Consider the following 8,761-nt stretch of genomic DNA (forward strand, 5'->3'; position numbering starts at 1 on the left):
CATGCAAACACTTAGACATAAATGTTAATAGAAACATTATTTAAAACAACCAAAAAGTGGAAATAATCTAAATGTCTATCAACTGATGAATGAGCAAACAAAATCTTATATGCTATATATGGAATATTCTCAAGCCATAAAAAGGAATGAAGTACTATATATGTTACAATATGGATAAAACTTGAAAACATAATGCTAAGTGAAGGAAGCCAGAAACAAAAGGCCTCATATTGTATGATTCCATTTAAATGAAATGCCCAGAATAGGTAAATTCATAGAGGCAGAAAGTACATCAGTGGTTGCCAGAAATGAGTAAAGTGAAAATTGGAAGTTATAAGAGTTTTTTGGGGGTGATAGAAGTGTTCTGTAATTAGATGATGGTGATAGTTGCACACGATTTTGAACATAATAAAGACCACTGAATTGTTCACTTTAAAATGGTAAAATGCTAAATTTTATCTTGTGTGAATTTTATCTTAAAAATAATAAACCCATTACATATTTTACTTTCATAGAAACAACTATATTTTTCAAGACCAAAATAATTAGAAGAATGGCATAGTTTTACATTTTTTTCAAGTCTTTTTTATGTCTGAGCTAATAGAAAATAGGTGCATTCTGATATCTGCTTTTTTTCCCAGTCCATCATCTATTTTTTTTTTGAAAAATTACTGATATTAGAGAAGTAGAGTATGGTAGAGATTTCTGGCCAAGACAGGGGTGTAGGTAGACACCAAGTGCCTCCTTGCACAACCTAAAGAAAGACAATAACAAATTTAAAAACAAAAAAACAAAAAGAACAGACAGAAAATTGAACCATGTGGAAATCCAACAACGAAGGAGTTAAAGAATAATTTTTTTTAATTTTTTATTATTTATTTAATTCTTGTTCAAGTACAGTTTTTTGTATTGTATTCCCAGCCCTGCCCCTGCCAGTGCTCGCCACATCCCTCCCATTTCCGCCGCCCACCTTAGTTATTGTCCATGTGTCCTTTATACTTGTTCATTTGAGTCCTTCCCCTTTTCCACTGTGATTCTCTCCCATCTCCTCCCTGAACCCTGTCAGCATGTTCTGTATTTCAGTGTCTTTGGTCACATTTTGCTTGCTTGTTTGTTTTGTTGTTTAGCTTACTGTTAACGGTGATATCATATGGTATTTGTCTTTCATCGCCTGGCTTATTTTGCTCAGCATAAAGCTTTCCAGTTCCATCCATGATGTTGCAAAGGGTAGGAGCTCCTTCTTCCTTTCTGCAGCATAGAATTCCATTGTGTAAATGTACCATAGTTTTTGGATCCAGTCATTTACCGATGGGCATCTAGCTTGCTTCCAACTCTTGGCCATTGTAAATTGTGCTGCTGTGAACATCAGGGTGCATAGGTTCTTTTGGATTGGTGCTTCAGGGTTCTTAGGATATACTCCCAACAGTGGAATTGCTGAGTCAAAAGGTACGTTCATTTTTAGTTTTCTTAGAAAATTCCATACTGTTTTCCATAGTGGTTGTACCAGTCTACAATCCCACCAACAGTGAACTAGGGTCCCCTTTTCCCCACAACCTCTCCAACACTTGTTGTTTGTTTCTTTGTTATGGTAGCCATTCTGACTGGTGTTAAGTGGTAACTCATTGTGGTTTTAATTTGCATCTCTCTGATAGCTAGTGATATTGAGCATCTTTTCAAGTGTCTCTGGATCCTCTGTATGTCCTCCTTGGAGAAGTGTCTGCTCAAGTCCTTTGGCCATTGGTTAATTGGGTTGCTCGTCTTCTGAGTGGAGTTGTGTGAGTTCTTTGTCTATTTTGGAGATTAAACCTTTGTCTGAGGTATCATTGGCAAATATGTTTTCCCAAACAGTTGCTTCTCTTTGTATCTTGATACTGTTTTCCTTAGCCATGAAGAAGCTTTTAAGTTTGATGAGATCCCATTTGTTTCTTTCCTTTATGTTCCTTACTCTAGGGGACGTATCAGTAAAAATATTGCTGCATGACTGAATATCTGAGATTTTCCTGCCAATGTTCTCCTCTAGGGCTTTAATGGTTTCACGGCTTATATTTAAGTCTTTTATCCACCTTGAATTTATTTTGGTGTATGGTGTAAGTTGGTGCTCAAGTTTCATTTTTTTGCACGCAGCTGTCCAGTTCTCCAAACACCATTTGTTGAAGAGGCTATCTTTACTCCATTTTATATTATTGCCCCCTTTGTTGAATATTAATTGACTGTAGAGAGTTGAGTTTATTTCTGGGCCTTCTGTTCTATTCCATTGGTCTATGTGCCTGTGTTTATGCTAGGACCAGGCTGTTTTGATTACAGTGGCCTTGTAGTACAGTTTGATATCAGGTATTGTGATCCCTCCTACTTTGTTCTTCTTTCTCAAAATTGCGGCTGCTATTCAGGGTCTTTTATGGTTCCATATAAATTTTTGAAGTGTTTGTTCTATGTCTGTGATATATGCCATTGGCACTTTAATAGGTATTGCATTAAATCTGTAAATTGCTTTGGGTAGTATGGACATTTTGATGATGTTAATTCTTCCAATCCATGAACACGGTATATGTTTCCATTTGTTTGTGTCTTCCTTGATTTCTTTCTTCAGTGTTGTGTAGTTTTCTGCATACAGACCTTTTACCTCCTTGGTTAGGTTTATTCCCAGTATTTTATTTTTGTTTTTGCTATATCGAATGGGATTTTTTTCTCGATTTCTGCTTCTGCTGTTTCATTGTTGGTATACAAAAATGCCTTTAATTTCTAGATATTGACTTTGTATCCCACTGTTTTGCCAAATTCATTTATTAGTTTGAGCAGTTTTTTGGTAGAGGCTATAGGGTTTTCCATATACACTATCATGTCATCTGCAAACAATGACAGTTTTGTTTCCTCCCATCCAATTTGGATGCCTTTTATTTCCTTTTCTTGTCTGATCACTATGGCTAAAACTTCCAATACTATATTAAACAGAAGTGGTGAGAGTGAACAACCTTGTCTTGTTCCTGATCTTAGTGGAAAAGATTTTAGATTTTGCCCATTGAGTATGATGTTGGCTGTAGGTCTTTCATATGTGGCCTTTATTATATTGAGGAATTCTCCCTCTATTCCCACTTTGCTGAGTACCTTTATCATAAATGGGTGTTGAACCTTATCAAAAGCTTTTCCTGTGTCTATTGATATGATCATGTGGTTTTTGTCTTTGCTTTTGTTTATGTGATGTATTACATTTACTGATTTACGAATATTGAACCATCCTTGCATCCCTGGGATGAATCTCACTTGGTTGTGGTATATCATCTTTTTGATATATTGTTGGATGCAATTTGCCAATACTTTATTGAGGATTTTAGTGTCTATGTTCATCAGCAATATTGGCCTGAAGTTTTCTTTCTTTGTTGTGTCTCTATCTGGCTTTCGAATTAGGATGATGCTGGCTTCATAAAAAGAGTTGGGGAGTTTTCCCTCCCTTTGGATTTTTGGGAATAGTCTGTGAAGAATAGGGGTTAGCTCTTCCTTAAAAGCTTTGTAGAATTCTCCTGTGAAACCATCTGGTCCAGGGGTTTTGTGTGATGGGAGTTCTTTGATTACTGCTTCAATTTCATCTGCTGTTATTGGTCTGTTCAGGTTTTCTGTTGGTTTTTTTTTTCATTGAGTTTTGGAAGATTATATTTTTCTAGAAATTTGTCCATTTCATCTAGGTTTTCAAATTTCTTGGCATACAGTTCTGCATAGTAATTTCTTACATAGTAATGTCATACTTACATACTAAGTTCTTCATAGTAATTTCTTACAGTCCCTTCTATTTCTGTGGTATCAGTTGTAATTTCTCCTCTTTCATTTTTGATTGTGTTTATTTGGGTCCTCTCTCTTCTTTTCTTGATGGGCCTACTCAAAGGTTTGTCTATTTTGTTTATCTTTTCAAAAAACCAACTCCTGGATTCATTGATCCTTAGAATTGTGCTTTTAGTCTCTATGTCATTTAATTCTGCTCTGATCTTGGTTATTTCTTTCCTTCTACTTGCTCTGGGCTGTCTTTGTTGTTGTTCCTCAAGTTCTTGGAGGCATCGGGTTAGGTTGTTTGTTTGAAATGTTTCTATTTCCTTTAGGTAAGCCTGTATTCCTATGAACTTCCCTCTCAGGACTGCCTTCACTGTGTCCCATAAATTTTGGGTTGATGTGAGTTCATTTTCATTTGTTTCCAGAAACTTTTTGATTTCTTCCCTAATTTCGTTCTTGACCCATTCATTGTTTAATAGCATACCATTCAGTCTCCATGATTTTGGGTGTTTGGGGTTTTTTCCTGTGGGATTGGTTTCCAATTTCAGTTTCTTGTGATCAGAGAAAATGCTTGGTATGATTTCAATTTTCCTAAATTTTTTGAGTCTCGTTTTGTTTCCTATCATGTGGTCTATCTTTGAAACTGTTCCATGTGCATTTGAAAGGAATGTGTATTTAGCTTCTTTGGGATGAAGGGCTCTATATATATCAATTAGGTCCATTTCATCTAGGGTTTCGTTTAATGCTGCAGTATCTTTGTTGATATTTTGTTTGGAAGATCTGTCCATTTTTGTCAGTGGGGTGTTAAAATCCCCTTCTATAATTGTGTTGCTGTCAATATCTTTCCTGAAGTCCTCTAGGATTTTCTTTATATACTTGGGTGCTCCTATGTTGGGTTCATATATATTTACAATGTTAACTTATTCTTGGTAGATTCTTCCCTTGAGTAATATGAAGTGACCTTCTGGGTCTCTTTCTATAGCCCTTTTTTTGAAGTCTATTTCATCTGATATGAGGATTGCTACCCCAGCTTTTTTTTTTCTTGTCCATTTGCTGGGAAAATTTGTTTCCATCCTTTCACTTTTAGTCTGTGATGGTCTTTTGACCTGAGGTGGGTCTCTTGTAGGCAGCATATGTGTGGGTCATGCTTTCTTATCCATTCAGCTATTCTATGTCTTTTAATTCGTGCATTTAATCCATTTACATTTAAGGTTATTATTGAAAGGTACTTATTCATTGCCATTTATGTACCTGTGTCCTCTCCATCTCTCTCTTTTCCTTCCTTTCCTTAAGTGTTTTAGTATTTCTTGTAGAGCTGGTTTGGTGGAGGCATATTCTTTTAGATTTCTTTTGTCTTGAAAGCTCTTTATTTAGCCTTCTATCTTGATTGAGAGCCTTGCTGGGTAAAGTAGCCTTAGTTGTAGGCCTCTGGTTCTCATTACTTGGAATATTTCTTGCTATTCTTTTCTTGCTTGAAATGTTTCCATTGAGAAGTCAGTAGCCAGCCTTATTGGGACTCCCTTGTATGTTACTTCCTTTTTCTCCCTTCCTGCCTTTAGGATTCTCTCTTTGTCTTGAAGTTTTGCCATTTTAATGATGATATGTCTTGCAGTAGGCCTCTTTGTGTTCCACCTGATTGGGACTCTCTGCGATTCCTGGATTCGTGTGACTTTATCTCTCATCAAATTAGGAAAATTATCCATTATTACTCTTTCAAGTAGATTTTCTATCCCTTGTTCTTCTTCTTCTCCTTCTGGTATTCCTATTATTCAGATATTATTACATTTCATGTTGTCTTGCATTTCTCTTAATCCCACTTCATTCTTTCTAAGCCACTTTTCTCTTTCTTGCTCTTTCTGGGAGATTCTTCCTACTGTGTCCTCCAACTCACTGATACAATCTTCTGCCTCATTGATCCTATTCTTCATACCTTCTACTGTGTTCTTCAGTTCAGAAATTGTATTCTTCATTTCCTCTTGGCTTTTGCTGATGGTTTCTATTTCCTTTTTCATGTTCTTATAGTTTGCGGAGAGTTCATTTTAGCTCCCCTGTAGATTCTGGTAGTTCGTTGTAAGCTCTTTGAATTTTCTGATAACCAGTGCTTTGAATTCCATATCTGACAGTTGACTTGCCTCTATTTCATCTAACGTTCTTTCTGAGGCTTCCTCCTTTTCTCTCATTTTGGGTTGTTTCTTTATCTTCCCATTGTTTGTGATACTCTTCTTGTTGGCCTCAGCTTCTTAAATTGACCTGTTTTGGTTCCCTGGGTTTATGGTATGAACTTCTGTGGTAGGATACCTGTAAAATTCAGTGGTGCAGTCTCCTGCAGGTATCTTGGTGTTCTCCGCTTCCACCTACTTCTTTCTTTATTGTGCATGTGTGGTCAGTTGGAGGGGGAGGCAAAATGGTTTATGATAGCAGAAGATTATTTTATGTTATTTACAGTCACAGTCAGTAGAGAAGAAATAGACAATCTTTTGGCTATGTATAGAGTTAACCATGCTCTTCGAACCAGCTTGCCACTTTTAAGTAAGAATGAACATAAGATAAGTCTCTTGTTGGGAAGGGGAGGCTTGTGAGTTGTATCTAGAAAGCATTGAGGTTGCAGGTGGTCATATTTTGAGGTAAGGTGAGAGTACAGGTTCGTAACTAGGTGTAGCGTGTGAGCAAATAGAGTTAATCACTACAGTAATAGAATTCAGGAACCTGTAAGGTGGTCTAAGGTCTGAGAGATGTGTTATGAAGTATTACTATTGAATAGAACAGCTATTATTTACAATAATATTAGAGCAACATTCACGTGATAGACTCTTTGTGATCTGTCTTAATGGGGGTTATAGATCTTGGGTAGTATGCCAAAGGAAAGCAAGTGAAGTATATAAAATTAGCAATACAGTGTGGAGGAAAGAGTAGTGGGAATCTGTCAGGTAGTACAATATAACCCGCCAGGACTAAGAAACCTGTACAGATAGAGGAGGAATACAAAGATATTATTAAAATAAAAAAGTGAGAATAATGCAAAAAAATAATAATACACCTAAAAGAAAACTAAGCAACAAACAAACAATCCAACACACACACACACACACACACACACACACGTCAGGAGAAAGGAGGAATAAGCGGAAAATTTGGGAAGAACGGAAGGACTAAAACTGGACAAAAAGAAAAAGAAATCAGGGACAGAGTATTGAAAGATAGAGGAACAATACAGTTTAAAAGATATAAGATGACTTAGAAAAGAAGTTGAGAAAGAAAAAAAAGGAGAGGGGGAACCCCCCCCAACACACACACAAAAAACCCTTCCTTTGTTGGTTTCAAACTGTCCAAACTGGTTTTTTTGGTTGCGGCAGAGAGTCCTGGTATGCAGGCGCGCGCAAGCCAGGCTGCCGGATTGGAATGTGGGCACCCACACCCCTGGCAGGCTGCCTGGGTCCTGTGGTATCTGGCACTGTCCTTCTCAGTCCCATGGTGGGACCCAGGTGTTCCCACCCCTCCCCTGGATGGCTGCTGGGTAGTTGGGCCATGAGGCAAGTTGCTGTCGCAGAACACCTCAGTTCACTTTCCAATAGAGACTTTTCCACAAAGCCTGCCTCTCAGCCCAGTCCAATCCCTAAGGACCAGCACGATAGTGTCCCCAGGGCTGGTGGGCTTGTGGGCTGGCGGTCTGGTAGGCTGGTAGGCTGGCGACTACAGAGTCTGCAGTTGAACAGGGCCCTCTGCCCCTGCAGCCCTTTACGTTAACTTAAGCCCACAGGTCTCTGCCCGGTATTACCCAGCCTGCCTAGACGGGGAGGCATGGAGTCAGTTCTCTCCCACGGACCCTGTAGCAGGCCCATGGCTCTCACAGAGTCTGTTGCCAGCCCACCGGGTGCAGGACCTCTGGAGTTCCCTCCACCACAGGCGCCCCAGCCCTGGATTCAGACGGGGCCTCTGTTTCCCACTGATGGTGCCGGCCTAGATTTCCCGCCGCTCCTAGTCTGTACTCACACACCACCGGAGGTTGCCTGCCGTGGGCGAAACACGGGCGCAGCCCACCGCCAAGGAGGCCACGGACGCAGCGCTTTTGTCCTCACTCGCCTTCTGGAGTCCTCGCCAACCTGCAGCTGTCTAGTTCCTCTGTCACACTCTCTGGTCTCTTATTTTCGTAAATGCTGGGGAATTGTTGGTTGATTATGCTGTTCTTCAGTAGATCCACCTGGATTTTCTACCAAGTGCACAGGAGCTGGGTTCCCTGCGTGCTACTCTGTTGCCATCTTAATCTCCTCTTCTAAAGAAGAAATATTCATCCAGCTCAGCAGGAGGGGAGGAGATGGGCAGTTTCATGCAGAGGACTTGCGACAAGGCAGTGGCTTGTGGACTGGGCTGCCCCACATTCATGTGCAGATAAACTGGGAGGAACAACTAGAAAGTGAGACAGACCACACAACCCAGGGTCCCAGTACGAGGAAATAAAGCCTCAAAGCCTCTGACTGTGGGGCTTTAAAGCCTCTAAAACCTGTGGGGGTTGAGGCGGTAGCAGGAGAAACTCCCAGCGTCAAAGGAGAATTCATTGGAGAGACCTACAGGGTCCTAGAGCATACACAAACCCACCCACACAAGAATTAGCACCAGAAGAGCCCAATTTGACTGTGGGTAGCGAGGGATGTGACTGAAAACCCTCAGAGAGCAGGGCAAGCAGCACTGTTCTCTCTTGGACCCCGACCCCACACACAGCATCACAACAGCGCCACATGGGTTTCCCTGCCCTGGTGAACAACTAAGGCTCTGCCCTTTACTATGTAATAAGCCCACCAAGACAAAAAAGATGGTCCCAAATGAAAGAATAGTTCAAAAGTAGGAGGGATCACAATACCTGATATCAAACTGTATTACAAGGCCACTGTAATCAAAACAGCCTGGTACTGGCACAAAAACAGGCACATAGACCAATGGAATAGAACAGAGAGCCCAGAAATAAACCCAACTCTCTACAGTCAATTAATATTCGACAAAGGGGGCAATA

This window comes from Sturnira hondurensis, unplaced genomic scaffold, assembly GCF_014824575.4.
Source record: "Sturnira hondurensis isolate 20B ecotype Veracruz unplaced genomic scaffold, ASM1482457v3 Scaffold0009314, whole genome shotgun sequence".
NCBI classification, from domain to species: Eukaryota; Metazoa; Chordata; class Mammalia; order Chiroptera; family Phyllostomidae; genus Sturnira; species Sturnira hondurensis.